Source organism: Trichechus manatus, unplaced genomic scaffold, assembly GCF_000243295.1.
Source record: "Trichechus manatus latirostris isolate Lorelei unplaced genomic scaffold, TriManLat1.0 scaffold00100, whole genome shotgun sequence".
Lineage (NCBI taxonomy): Eukaryota > Metazoa > Chordata > Mammalia > Sirenia > Trichechidae > Trichechus > Trichechus manatus.
In genome coordinates this window covers 10,411,211-10,427,610 of record NW_004444036.1, presented here as the reverse complement: position 1 = coordinate 10,427,610, position 16,400 = coordinate 10,411,211, and positions in this window count along the sequence as shown.

Here is a 16,400-nt window from a genome sequence, read left to right as displayed (position 1 = left end):
ACATACAGCAGCATTCTATTTGCTGAATTAGAATAGGCTGGTGTTTCTTTCACCATGGGGATAACAGAGTTTACTGAGGATACATTGTCTCAAAGGATCATTTACATTTGCTTCCAGGGAGCAAAGATCTACTGCCCTTGAGGAAGTCCTCATAGGCATAACTGCAGCGGGTATCCCTGATAGACTTTAGGAACAACAGGATAATATTAAAGGAAAGGTTTCAAGCTTGCTCCTCAAGGTGTGGTCTGCAGGGCAGCAGCATCAGCATCACCTGTTACATCTGCAAATCTCAGACCCACCTCAGCCCTGTTGTTGTTGTTAGCTGCTATCCAGTCCAGCCCCCGACTCATGGTGATCCCATGTACAACAGGATTGGACCATTGTGATCCATAGGGTTTTCACTGGCTAATTTTTGGAATTAGATTGCCAGGCCTTTCTTCCCAGTCCATCTTGGTCTGGAAGCTCTGCTGAAACCTGTTCAACATCATAGCAACATACAAGCTTCTACTGACAGGCAGGTGTGGCTGCACAAATCTGCATTTTATCAAGATTCCTAGGTGATTCCTTAGCACATTAAAGTTTGAAAAATGCTGCTCAGTACTTATTACTATTTGCCATTGCTCCAAGCAGCAAGATGTACTCTAAGATTTCTAGTTAGGCACTTTACAGAGCTTCCAAAGCTCTGACTAAATGGGTTTCCCAAAGCCTATGTCTCAAAGTTATGAATATTAAATAAGATCATACATTTGAAAACTATAAAGGATCTATAGAAATGTTCGTTGTTGCTACTTTTCAATGAGTGTGCTCATACCTTTTCATTCCTGATGGAGTATTTAAAAAAGAATAATAAGGACAGCTAACAGTTGTTAAGTATTTATTACTTCCCAGCTGTTTGTCTAGTGCTTTAAGCAACCCCAGAAGGTATAGTTAGGTTACTGTCCTCATTTTACAGGAGAGGGAAGTAAGGCACAGATTCAAACCCAGGCAATCTTCCCAAGAGCCACTTTCTTAGGCCCTACCCCCAAACTATTGCTCATTCTGAGACACTAAGAAATATTTTCCATGTAAGTCCAAATTATGATTCGCCTACCTGTGTTTTATCTTAAGGGTAACCTGACATGCTCATTAAAAATACAAATCTAGAGGAGCCCTGGTGGTGCAATGATTAAATGATCAGCTGCTAACCAAAAGGTTGGCTGTTCGAACCCACTCAGTGACTCCATGGGAGAAAGACCTGGGGATATGCTACGATAAAGATTAAACCCAAAAACCAAACCCATTGTCATCGAGTCAATTCTGTCTCATAGTGACCTATAGGACAGAGTAGAACTGCCACATAGGGTTCCCAAGGTTGTAATCTTTAAGGAAGCAGACTGCCACGTCTTTCTCCCACGGAGCGGCTGTTGGGTTCAAACTGCAAACCTTTCAGTTAGCAGCTGAGTGCTTAACCACTGCGCCATCAGGGATCCTTAAAGATTACAGTCAAGAAAACCCTATGGGGGGTTTTGTGATCACTCAGATTGGAGAAATACCCCCCCAAATGAGGGTCCCCTCTTTACAACCAGCTGTGGTTACTAGTTTGCTGCATGATGGTGGTCTCATTAATGCCAATGCCATCTCCACACGCACATTCTAAGAAGCCAGCCCACGAAATGCAGCACCCAGCTCTCATTTGGCTTGCTGCAGAGCTTCATTACCTCTCAAGTGTTCTTTGGTGACACAGGCCAGGAAGAACCTAGCTTCATCTGCCTTTTAAATAAATCAAAGCCACCAAGACAGCTCTAAGCCACTCTTCTTTCTTCTCTCAGATACTGCAGATGGATGTGCTGATACTAATGACAGTTCTCTCCTAATTCCTTTTTCATTGCCTCTGCCTCTGCCCTGGAAGATAATCTAAATCAAGTTGCTTGCCCAGCTTTAGTCCTGACGTGCCCTTTGGTACTCAGGTCCCCAAACTATATTTGCATTTGAGCAGGTACCAATCTCATTCCACACACTTAGGGCTAAAAGAAATACAACTTCCATTATATATCTATACATTAACCAACATTATATTTTGAGTTCCCAGTCTACCATTAGCTAGAAATTGAAATATCAGGCAATTCTCCAAAGGTGGGGGGCATGCATAGTGGCAAGGTATCGGGGTGGGTGGAATACTCTCTCCATGCTGGTTTCCACTGTGATGTCCACATTGCCATCCATTTTTTGGGTGGTTTATCCATGCAGACTCCTTGTTCAGACTCCTTGTCCCAACCACAAGGCCTCTTCAGGCACATCTGCTATGGGAGCCAGGTTTGTGCCACTCTTGGAGCATGGAATACATTCTGCTGCTCCTGCCCTGCATTAGCACCAGGGAACTCTGGGAGAGGGTCTCAAACCCACCATCCTTACCACACAGCCACGTCTCCTGGTTTCCTGTGTTCTCTCCAAGAAGGGAAGGAAATAGGCATGAACTATGTGTTCACTGTCCTCGGATTCTGCAAGTCTACCTGGGATACCAGCGGGAAGTGGGAATCAGTAGATCACAAGGCCCCTTTCCTGGAAACCTCCAAACCAAACTTTTTGCCACTTCTCTGACTCCCCCTGACTCATTTTTAGCATCTATCTAATCTTGAGCGGAGGAAAGAGTTACTCTCTGACTTACTAACTTTTTCGAAATGATTGTTTATACCCCAGGTTTTTCCCATCCCTTCTAAAAGTTAAGCTTTTGGAATTTAAACATCAAGAACTGACTTCTATTTTCAGATGTGAATACAGAGGTAGTCATATAACCTAACTGTCCAAACACAAGAAGTGTAAGGATAGAAGGAAATACAAAGGAAAGTCACATGCGTTAATACCTCAAAAATATTATTCTGCTACACAATTATTTTTGCAGTATTATAGCACATCACACCCTCCTCCATTCCACTACCAATCACAGTGGAAGGAGCAGTAGCCTGACATGGGACATAGAAATTAGACCATCAGATTGAATGAGGAGGCAGCACCCAACACTCCAAACTAACTCGACCATGCCACTCAGTATTTAATTTTGCCTTCGGAAAAAATGGAAAAAGCATCCCTCTGTTGGTGCCCTCAATTAGAGTTCTAACAAGGAAGAACCTCTTGTTTGACCCAATACAGAGATTTAAGAAGCACAGGAACATGAAACAATGAGAGAGAAAGGGAAGGGTTGACTCCCTGTCTGGCTTATCAAAATAACCCTGACAATAAGAGCTAATATCTACTGAGAACTTAGTATCTATCAGGTACTCTACTGAGCCCTTTACATTTATTATCTCCTGTTTTTTTGCACAACAATCCTATGATTGTAATACTATTATCTCTACTTTTTCAGATGAGAAAAAATAACTAGCTGGTGGAAGCAGTGGGTCTGAAACACATGTTTTTCCAAAACCCGAAATTAAATTCACAACCACACATTCTATTGCAAATTAGAGAGTGATATAGAAGCCATAACCAGACTCTACTCCCATTTAATTTGGCATAGAATCTTATTTGGTGATCCTATAAGAGCAAAGACTGTATGAATCAACCAGGTAAGCACAACTTATACCTCTAGAGAGGTATTATCACCTGACCTACCACTCTTATAACCTGGAGTTACCTATTCCGTCTTAGAATGATGTATATGGGAGGTTTTTTTCCTTTTGATGGCAGTAGGATATTATGTAAGGTCAAAGGTGGCACAAACCATTTGTTCTTGACTACTAAGCTAAAGGTTGATGGTTTGAACACACCTAGCAGCACCATGGAAGAAAGGCCTGGCGATCTACTTCTGTAAAGATTACAGCCAAGAAAACCCTATAGAGCAGTTCTACTCTGTAACACATGGGGTCTCCATGAGTTGGAATCAACTCAATGGCAGTGGGATTTTTCTTTCCTTTCAAGAATATTATATAGACTTTAGTAGGCACAAAATATATATTTGATAATAAAAAAAATCTTTAAATCTAGAGTGGAAATTAGACGCTAGCTAACTTTTTGAGGTAGCTCTTCAAAGTAAGTCTCAAGCCTGTACAATATAAAGTAAGACTCAGAAAGACCTATCCACATAAATAGAACAAATAAAAACTAAGAATACATTCAAGTTACATATTAAATACTTATGTTATTTATCTGCTCATTTCATTTATGCTTAATGTATGGTTTTGTAAAAGTTGTAGTGTATTAAATTTGAACTCCTCAACCATCATTTTATTCATAATATCTTGCCAGCTTCCTCTTTTATTGACAACTACAGGCAGTCCCCGGATTACGATCAAGTTCCGTTCCTCAGTCTGTCTTTAGGTCAAATTTGTACGTAAGTCGCAACAGTTAGTTCACATCTAACGTCAGTCAAATGTTTCTCTTAATATATAGTTATATAGTGTACCTTTTATGCATAAAAAACATTAAAGAAACACTTCCCAATACATTAAAACATCTTTAACATAATAATACAGCAATAATACCTATTTTTACGCAAATAATGTGCGTCTTCTACGTTTGTTTGCCAACCATGCCCTCCCCCAATGAGGTATTTTCGTAAGTGCACTATGCTAATTTTTTTTTTTTACAGCGACATGTTAAAAAACTGGCATAGCTGCACTTATGAAAATACCTTGCAGGCAGAGGGTGCGGTTGGCAAACAAATGTAGAAAGTGTGCACTGTTTGCCTACAAATACAGTAATAATGTTTTGATGTGTGTTGCAAAGTAGCACCCATTTGTTATTACGAACCATTATATGCACCTTGAATTTTTAATATAATAGGGTTTACGGAGACTGATTCATAACTACCAGTTGTACGTAAATTGGATGTTCGTAACTCAGGGACTGCCTGTATTTTCATTCCAGAAAGCTATCACTCTTACATCACAATTAGCTATGTATGGAGTTGAATCTTGTTAGAATGGGGGGAGGCCTACAATCCAGTTACAGGCTCCTTTGTCTCTGGCTATAATCGCTGCTTTTGATGAAATGCTCCTTATGGGGACTAAATGACCAACTCTTTTGTAGCACATAAAGAAACACAACTTAAGCTTAATTGGAAAAATACGAACTAATGCTTAAGAGTCATCTACCCCAGCCCATGGGGCCCACGGTGCTCGGTAATGGCAGTGCTTCAGCCCCACACACAGCATGAGTTTCTTTCATTGCTCTGTTTTCCTACATTTCAACTCTACTTGCTGAGCAGAAAAGATCTCCATAAGAACACTTCATTTCCCCGGCCAAAACTAATTTATAATTATAAAGTAACTAGTTTCCTTGTGTTGTACTTAAAGCGGTTTAAGAACTTGGGTTGCCCCATAAACAAGCCCTTTCCATTTTGATATGAACTTGTTTGGTTTTAATCACCCAGCTTCTATTCTCTCTGCCACCTTCTTCCCCATGGTCTCTCCCCTTCTGATAACTTTCCCACTGGAGAAATGTAACAATAGCATATGGAATTATCCAATACTCATTTCAAAAAAATTTTAAGGTAATTTAACCATCTCTGAGACCCAAACAGAACATCTTACAGTGTATGAGGATCCAAGGAATTGACCCCCTTGATTATTTTATAAGCTTTAAAATTTCCACCAAGAAGAGAATATATTTTTTCTCCTGTTCACTGGTCTTTAAACTCTTTGTTCTTGTAAATGGCTTGCTAATTCTTTCTAAAAACCCATTTTCCATCCTTCTTCTTGTTGCAAGGATAAACTGCTTACAATGTCACAGCTAGTTAGAGATATAAGGATTTCAAAGATTGAACAGCATAACCCTCTATTTTACAAACAAGGGCTTGATATCCAAGGAAGTCAAACGACTTTATCAAGCTAACTAAGCAAGCTACATTCCTTCCTTAGTCTATCCAAGTAATCTCACTTTTTAATACAACAATCCAACATCTCATATCAAACCTCCCAAATGGCATATTTAACATATTTAATGAGAGTATGTAATTATTAATTTAATGGGCTTTAAACTCCCCAACAAAGCATACACAAAATACCTATGCACCTGAATAGACAGCACATTCTCGTTGGTATAAAAAATTGTGCAATGACATCCATTAACATAGACATTTATTGAAAAAAATATATCCTTGCAGGCAAAGTGACTTTGCAACCTGCAACACACACTAGCTAAGTTATACTTCATATACTCTGACAAACTAGTACCCTAGGTTCTTAACAGGAAGTGTCAGAATTAGTCCCTTGCCTCAGTCAATACCTATTTTCTCAGTTCTATAGCAATTTCATAAAAATATGGGGCATTCGTATGGTTTATAGGTTACATTCAGAAAAATGAAAAATACTATTTTTTCCAAAAGTACAGACCTTCAGAGGCCAACAATTGAAGGGCACTGTGTGCCAAGATGGCTGCTGAAAGGGGCTTGAACTAGGGTTGGAAAGAAATGCAATACTTTTGCCAAAAGTTGAAAAACTGTTTGCTGTTTTAACCTCTATGTCATGTGAAATTACTCTGGCTCCAACTGCAGGTCATTTAAAACTATAAAAACTTCCTCAATAATACCAGCAAGGCTCATCAGCCACTCCAAAAGTCTCAAAAATTCCATTTTCTACACACAATATTTCACTGGAGAGAGGAACAGATATTGTTTTAAGAAATGAAAGTATTTCTTTTCCTTAGAAGTTTATTAAATATGATAGCAGACTCAAAAATTTAATAGCTACTTCCATGCATTAAGAACACCCAAAATAATTTGTTCATTTACTTATTAACTATTTGTTTTATTGTTGTTAGGTGCCATCAAGTCGGTTCCGACCCTATGTACAAGAGAATGAATGAAACACTGCCTGATTCTGCACCATCCTCACAATCATTGTTATAAGAGACTAGCACATTATCTTGCCTATCTCGTTGTTGTTAGGTGCCTTCCAGTCTATTCTTACTCACAGAGACCCTATCTACATATAACAGAACAAAATGCTGTACCATCCTCACAATCATTGCTATGATTCAGCCCATTGTTGCAGCCACTGTGTCAATCCATCTCCTTGAGGTTCTTCCTCTTTTTTGCTGGCCCTCTTCTTTACCAAGCATGATGTCCTTCCCCAGGGAATGGTCCCTCCTGATAACATGTACAAAGTACATGAGACAAAGTCTCGCCATCCTCACTTCTGAGGAGCATTCTAGCTGTACTTCTTCCAAGACAGATTTCTTCGTTCTTCTGGAAGTCCATGGTATATTCAATATTCTTCATCAACACCATAATTCAAAAGTATCTATTCTTCTTAGGTCTTTCTTATTCATTGTCTAGCTTTCACATGCATATGAGCCAATTGAAAATACCACGGCTTGGGTCAGGCGCACCTAAGTCCATGAAAAGTGACATCTTTGCTTTTTAACAATTTAAAGAGATCTTTTGCAGCAGATTTTCCCAAAGCAATACGTGGTTTGATTTCTTGACTGCTGCTTCCATAGGCGTTGATTGCGGATACAAGTACAATGACATTCCTGACAACTTCAATATTTTCTCCATTTATCATGACGTTAAGGAGCCTTGGTGGTGCAGTGGTTAAAGTGCTCCACTGCTAACCAAAAGCTTGGTGGTTCAAACCCACCAGCCGCTCCTCAGAAGAAAGATGTGGCAGTCTGCTTCCTCAAAGATTTAAAGCTTTGGAAACCCTATGAGGCAGTTCTACTCTGTCCTGTAGGGTCACTATGAGTTGGAATCAACTCGATGGCAGTGGGTTTGGTTTGGGTTTTGGATTATGATGTTGCTTACTGGTCCAGTTGTGAGGATTTTTGTTTTCTTTATGTTGAGGTGTAATCCATACTGAAGGCTGTAGTCTTTGATCTTCATCAGTAAGTGCTTCAAGTCCTCTTCACTTTCAGCAAGCAAGGTTGTATCATCTGCATATTGCAGGTTGTTAATGAGTCTTCCTCCAGTCCTGATGCCGCATTCTTCTTCATATAGTCCAGCTTCTTGGATTATTTGCTCAGCATACAGACTGAATAAGCATGGTGAAAGGATATAACCCTGACGCACACCTTTCTTAACTTTAAACCATGCAGTATCCCCTTGTTCTGTTCCAATGCCTGCCTCTTCATCTATGTACAGTTTCCATAATGTTCTGGAATTCCCATTTTTCTCAATGTTATCCATAATTTGTTATGATCCACACAGTCAAATGTCTTTACGTAGTCAATAAATACAAGTAAACATCTTTCTGGTATTCTCTTCTTTCAGCCAGGATCCATCTGACATCAGCAATGATCTTTCTGCATCCTCTTCTGAATCCAGCCTGAGTTTCTGGCAGTTTCCTGTTGATGTACTGCTGCAAACATTTTTGAATTATCTTCAGCATACTTTTACTTGCCTGTGATATTAATGATATTGTTTGATAATTTCCACATTCTATTGGATCACCAGTCTTTGGAATGGGCACAAATATGGATCTCTTCTAGTCGGTTGGCCAGGCAGCTGTCTTCCACATTTCTTGGCATAGATGAGTGAGCACTCCCAGTGTTGCATCAGTTTGTTGAAACATCCCAATTGGTATTCCATTAATTCCTGGAGCCTTGTTTTTTGCCAATGTCTTTAGTGCAGCTTGAACTTCTTCCTTCAATACCATCAGTTCTTGATCATAAGCTACCTCCTGAAATGGTTGAACATTAACAAATTCTTTTTGGTACAGTGACTCTGTGTATTCCTTCCATCTTGTTTTGATGCTTCCTGTGTCGTTCAATATTTTGTCCATAGAGTCCTTCAATATTGCAACTGGAGGCTTCAATTTTTTCTTAGGTTATTTCATCTTGAGAAATGCCAAGCATGTTCTGCCCTTTTGGTTTTCTAACTCCAGATCTTTACATATTTCATTATGATACTTTATCTTCTTGAGCCGCCCTTTGAAATCTTCTGTTCAGCTCTTTGACTTCAACATTTCTTCCTTTTGCTTTAGCTACTCTGTGTTCAACAGCAAGTTTCAATCTCTCTTCTAACATCCATTTTGATCTTGTCTTTCTTCCTGTCTTGTTGATGACCTCTTGCTTTCTTCATGTACGATGTCCTTGATGTAATTCCACAACTTGCCTGGTCTTTGGTCATCAGTGTTCAGTGGGTCAAATCTATTCTTCAGATGGTCTCTAAATTCAGGTGGGATATACTCAAGGTTGTTCTTCGGCTCTTGTGGACTTCTTTTAATTTTCTTCAGCTTCATCTTGAACTACATATGAGCAATTGATGGTTTGTTCTGTAGTCAGCCCCTGGCCTTGTTCTGACTAATGATATTGAGCTTCTCCGTTGTCTCTTTCCACAGATGTAGTTGATTTGATTCCTGCATATTCCATCTGGTGAGGACCACGTGTATAGTCACCTATGTTGTTGAAAAAAGGTATTTGCAATGAATAAGTCATTGGTCTTGCAAAATTCTATCATTTCTATCACCAAGACCATATCTTCCAACTACTGATCCTTCTTCTTTGTTTCCAGCTCATGCATTCCGGTCACCAGTAATTATCAATGCATCTTGATGGCATGTTTGATCAATTTCAGACTGCAGAATTTGGTAAAAATCTTCAGTTTCTTCATCTTTGGCATTAGTGGCTGGTGCATAAATTTGAATAACAGTCATACTAACTGGTCTTCCTTGTAGGCATATGAACGTTATCCTATCATTGACAATGTTGTACTTTAGGATAGATCTTGAAATGTTCTTTTTGACGATGAACGTGATGCCATTCCTCTTCAATTTGTCATTCCTGGCATGGTAGACCACATGATTAATTCAAAATGGTCAATACCAGTCCATTTCAGCTCACTAATGCCTAGGATATTGATCTTTATGCATTCCATTTCATTTTTGATGACTTTCAATTTTACTAGATTCATACTTCATACATTCCACGTTCCAATTATTAATGGATGTTTGCAGCTGTTTCTTCTCATTTTGAGTCATGCCACATCAGCAAATGAAGGTCCCCAAAGCTTGACTCCATCCACATCATTAAGGTTGACTCTACTTTGAGGAGGCAGCTCTTCCCCAGTGGTATTTTGAGTCCCTTCCAACCTGAGGGGCTCATCTTCTGGCACTACATCAGACAATGTTCTGCTGCTATTCATAAGGTTTTTCGCTTGCCAAGGAGTAGACATCCAGTGCTTCTTCCTAGTCTGTCTTAGTCTGGAAGCTCCTATGAAATCTGTCCACCATCACTCACCCTGTGGGTATTTGAAATCCAGTGGCATAGCTTCCAGCATCTCAGTAACACACAAGCCATCACAGTATGAGAAACTGACAGACTGTTAACTATTTAGTGTCTATTATATTCCAGACTCTGTACATAGTTTGAAGGAACAGTTTAGAGTGATAAGCTAGATAAATTCTTGCTATCATTTGAATCTCCTTGCTTTACAATTTGACAAAGACCTCCTATCCAATCTATTTCCTGGAAGAAGTCCTGTTATAAAAGTAGACTCAATCAGGAAGTAATATGGGAGAACACACTATGTTTTCATCTTAATATGACATAGAGTTTCCAATCTCGACATTAATATAGTCACTGCTCCTTCTCCTTTGACTGTAAATTTGACTGACAATTAGCTTCTCTTTATTTGGAATTCTAATGCACAATTTCTCCTATAGAGCTCATTAGGACTATTGCTCAAGTTACATGTATTCTGGTTCATAGTTGGCATATTTTCTAACGTTACAAGTATGCCTTATTAAGTAGAATCTTGCTGAATGAGGCAGACACACAACCTCGGCCTCATTTTTATAAGAGGGAAAGAAAATACTATTGAATTCCAGAAACATATACTTTAAGAAGTCTATGAAAATGTAGGACCAGGCAATAAAAGTGACCACAAAGGAATACCGAAGAAGAATTGATGCCTTTGAATTATAGTGTTGGCAGAGAATACTGAATACACCATGGACTGCCAGAAGAACGAACAAGTCTGTCTTGGAAGAAGTACAGCCAGAGTGCTCTTGGGAAGCAAGGATGGTGAGACTTCATTCTCACTTACTTTGGACATGTTAGCAGGAGGGACCAGTCCCTGGAGAAGGACATAATGCTTGGTAAGGTAGAGGGTCAGCAAAAAACAGGAAGACCCTTGACGAGATGGATTGACATAGTGGTTGCAACAATGGGTTCAAATACAGCAACAATTGTGAGGATGGTGCAGGACCAGGCAATGTTCTGTTCTGTTGTATATAGGGTCACTATGAGTTGGAACTGACTTGATGCACCTAACAACAACAATATAGCAAGCACAAGGAGCCCTGGAGTGCAAACGATTAAGTGTTCAGCTGCTAACTGAAAGGTTGGCGGTTCAAACCCACTCATGGGGAACTTCTACTCTGTCACATGGGGTCGCTATGAGTCGGAATCGACTTGGCGGCAATGGGTTTGGTTTGGTATATGAAGTTAAAGACAGGAAAAATTAATGTATGGTGATAGCAATCAAAACAGTGGTTGCCTATGGATTGCGAGGATGGGCTGGAAGGGGGCATGAGGGCACTTTCAGCAGGGATGGAAGTGTTTTATATCATGACTAGGGTGTTGGATAAATGGGTGCCTATGTTTGCTAAGAGCTCTGGTGGTGTAGTGGTTAAGGAATTGGCTGCTAACCAAAAGGTTGGCAGTTCAAACCCATGAGCTACTCCTTGGAAACCCTATGGGGCAGTTCTCCTCTGTCCTATAGGGTCGCTATGAATAGGAATTGACTCAATGACAACGGGTTTTATGTTTGCTAAACTCATAAAATAGTTCAATTAAGACCTCTGTATTTCATTGCCTATAAATTTTACCTCAATTAAAAAAAATAAAAAATAGAGATAAGTAAATATTTGAGGGGAAAACTGAAACCAAAACTACTCTATAAGGAAGAACTCTGACATTCAAGAAAGATTCAGGGACAATGTCCTGGAGAAGTAGTAGCCAATAAGAGATTTAAAGAATGAAAATTAATTAGAGAATGAAGACTATTCCAGGTGTTAAGAAAGAAGGGTATACATGTGCGTGCGTGCGTGCGTGTGTGTATATATATGTGTGTACATACATATATATATATGCAAGTAATATGAAGAATGGATTAAAGGAGGTCATGACTGAAGGCCTGTAAATCCTTTAGTATGCTATTTCCTATTCCAGGTTAGAAATTATGAGAGCAATAGCAGCATGGAGACAGGGGACAGATTTAGAAGTCATTATTAAGGAAAATGTTTGATGACCTATGAAGAGAAGGTGAGAAATTAAGAAGAATTATGGATATTCACCATAGTTCTGGCTGGGATAAATGGATGGAGGATTGTGTTGAGATACAGAATTCAGGAGAAGGAGTAGATATGGGAGGGAAGAAAGTTGAGTTGTCTCTTAGCCCACCATATTTTAGGTGCCTGAAAAACACCCAAGTAGAGCTGTCTAATATGCCTTTGGGTATATGAAGGGTGACCATATCTACAGGTTTGCCCAGGACAGTTCTTGTTTATGATTGTTGCCCCAGTAATATTATTAATAGCATTGCCTTTCATTCCCCAAATGTCCCAGTTTAGACAATAAATTATGTGGTCACCCACATTATGTGGGGCTGGGAATTTAGGGCATATGTGTTCAGTTTAGAGATACGACTTTTGGTTCATTGGTACATGGGTAGTAGATAAAGCCAGATACAAGGATAGGATCAACCAAATAGAGATTTTAATGGAACCTGGGAAATACCAACATTAAGAGAAAGGTGGAAAAAGAGGGCCCAACAAAGGAGAATAGCAAAAAGTATCCGGAGAGAAAAAACATTAATTAAAAATGAATATTATCCTGGAAACAGGGAGGATTCGTTCACTTAATCCTCTCCAGTAGACTTAAATTCCTCAAGAAGGGGATACATCCCACTCTACTTAGTGCCAGTGTCAACTATCACACCTCATATGTAGAAAGTACACTCTAGATTTCTGATGATTAATTAGTGGAAAGATGCAATTTCTGTCTTGAAAGGGTAAGAATTCTTATATAAGTCCCAGTTTCAAAAATGTGACATTCTTATAAAATAAAACTTTAGTTTCAGGAGCTATGATACAAATCAATTCTTTTCTGAGAGACAGTACACATTATAGCTCAAACAACATTATATACTGTATGTGATTCTTCTTCCTTGCTTCAAATAATATACAGGAAGATATGTCTTTGTCCATAATTCCCTCAAATACTGTCTTCTCTCAGCTTTCACTGCTTTATATCATCATGGAGTGTAGAGATTTCAGTTTTATAAGTATCGCCTTTCCTATTGTTTATATGTGCCTAACATCTAGAATCATTTCCCCCTATCATTCTTGCATTTTCTTCTGCTATTTCTGTTGCATCTTGTCAAAAACAAAAACAGCAACCAAAATTGTCTACAAAGATTTCTTGGTGCAATCTAGAAGTTAGTTGTTTGCTGTCCATCAGTTAAAAACAGATCATGCATAATGAATGGCAAAAAAAGAGTGGCATAGTTCACAAAAACTTTTTTTTTCCTGTAAAAAAATGAAAGATCAAAGTTTTACTTGACTGAGATAGTTGTACAAATCTAAACACTCCCATGAACAATAATTTATATGTATCTTCTAAGAGCTGACAGATTTTCATAATTCAGGACACAAATTTGTAGTTCATAATCCAAATCTCAAGTAACATTTATCTTACAATCAATAGTTTATTTGTGTAGATAGCACCCAAAAGAGAGAAAATAAGAGAAATAAAGAACAATCTCTCTATTACTAACATGAGGCATAATGGGCATAGTTTCTGACAGATTCCTGGGGTTGAAACTGGCATACAATTTCTCAATGGCATTTCTCAATAAATATCAGTTCCTTTCCTTTTTAGAATAGGTAAGAATGCCTTTGAAAATAATAAGAATCTGGTTGGTTAACCAGGCTCATATGGGTGATCCAGAGTGAACAACATGTCTGGTGCCATACTTGGAAGTGGTGGGCAGCAGTGAAGCCAAGGCGCTGAAGAGAGTCATTCCCCTATGTATTTATCTGGATAATTCTCTGACCAGCATAATACACACACTTCTCCTTTTCTATCAGTTTTGATCAGCTTTATCTAAGAGTCTGATTCTAGAGTCTACCCTATGTTAGTGTGACATTCTTTGGTAAGATCAATGCAATATTATCTGATTCTGACCCTCTTCACATCCATATTCTAGGCTGCGTTTCAGCTGCTTGTTTCATGATAGATAGCTTTTAGTAACCTTGCCACACAGAGGTGGTCAAAATCAAATATGGACCATTCCTTGGCATATGTTGAACACCAACAGAAGAAACTTGGATTATGTCCAATGGGTAATAGTGAATTACCTCTAGTTTTTTTACCAGTGGCCTGATAGTATCTAAGGTTGAAGAAAGTTAATCTGACATCCTTGAGAATAGATCAGAAAAGAAAACTGAAATAAGAAAACTGAAATAGGAAGAACAACTTAGAGGATGACTTAATAATTTTGGAGCTAAATTTTGGGAAACATGGTGAATAGATAATTCAATCCAGTCATCAGACATAACTGTAGTTTATTTTAATAAAGTTATTATTGATATTTTCCTTAGAAATTCAGACTGGTGTTTCCCTCCATTAGTATTAATGAAACCTTAAAAAGGTAGTGTTAAGGGGCGGGGCCAAGATGGCAGAGTAGTCAGACGCTTCCAGTGGACCCTCTTACAACAAAGACCAGAAAAAAAAAGTGATTCGATTATAAATGGCAGTCTGGGAGCACTGAACATCAAAGGCAGAGTTGAGGAACCAGATTGAGTGGCAGAGGGAGGGAGAGAGGGTTCGGAAGCAGTGAGGAGTTGCCAGACCTGACCCAGCAAGATTCTGAGCCCTTCAGGCCTGATCAGCTCGGGGGTGAGCTGTGAGGCAGGCAAGTGGTGGTGCTTGAGAGGCACGTTTTCCACACCAGGAGAGATCTAGCACCAGAGAGTTTACACTGCCACTCAGAACTAGTGAGAAGCAGCCCTCCATCGCCAAAAGATAAGTACGTGAGTACCGCCTACTGCAGAGATCACAAACACCTCCCTTAGGGAAAAACCTCTCTCCCATTTACCTCCCCACTCCCCGCTCTGCACTGGGTCCCGGACCAGCTTCAACAATTGCTGAGTCCCCTGGGCCGGAAGTAGGATCCGTCATATGCCCAGAGTCATTCTCCCTGCCTTGGAGAGTGAAGAAATTAACAAACAGGAAAAAATAAACTGCCAGCTCCCCTAAGCCAGGAACCCAGGGTAGGCACAGCTACTTTGCCTAGGCACAGGAATAAGGGATCCACAGACTTTGAATGTTTCTCCCCCTGCACAGACTTGTGTGAGGCCCATCTCAACAGCGCAGGCCCTCATTACTGCAGTACAAAAGGGTATATACCAGAACTCTAACTTCAACTGTTTCAGCTGTGAAGTGGCAGGTTATTGACATTTGACACTGCTCCGCCCATTAAGCAGGGTCTTCACCTACCCACATCAGGGACCCGAGGACTGATGGCTCCACCCACACCACCTAGCCACCTGCAATAGGGGCCCATGAATAAGAAGTGCCCCCCAGTCCTTACAACCAACAGCATTAGGTGCTCATAGTCCGGATGCAAAACCCACCCACCTACGTGCTCTAGAGAACATAGACACACCTTCCTCTTGGACCTGTCGCCACCCCCTGCCTTGCCCAAGTGTGTCCTGCTACTGCAGCCAGAAGCCTGTGCTGACACCAGTCACCCATACCTGTCTAGGACTGTAACTGAGAGCCTACATGACACACTTGGTGTCTATCTACCTGGGCACCTGAGCTAAATCCATACAGAAGGAGTGGGTGGACCCTGAGCTCACATACCTAGTAACAGATCTAACCACCTGGTGACAGGACATTAGAGCTTCAAAGGTGCCAGTAATCAAACTAGCTCATACAAGCAGCCTATTTGGGCATAACAAAACAAAACAAGAAGCTAGGACACAGTGAGCAAACATAAAATAAATAAATATAATAACTTACTGATGGCTCGGAAACAACAGTCAATATCAAATCACATAAAGACACAACCCATGATGGCTTTAGCAAGCTCCAAAAATAAAGAATCTAGAAATTTACCAGTGGAAGAAAATTTCTTGGAATTACTGGAGGCAGAATACAAAAGATTAATATACAGAACTCTTCATGAAATTAGGAAGGAAATTAATCAAAATGCAGAACACGCAATAGAGGAAATTTAAAAGATTAGAGAAGAGCATAATGACAAATTTAACAGGCTGCAAGAATTCACAGAGAGACAGCAATAAGAAATCCAGAAGATTAACAATAAAATTTCAGAATTAGACAACTCAATAGAAAGTCATAGGAGCAGAATAGAGGCAATGGAAGTCAGAATTAGTGAGATTGAAGATAAAGCACTTGACACCAACTTATTTGAGGAAAAATCAGATAAAAGGATTTAAAAAAATGAAGAAAGC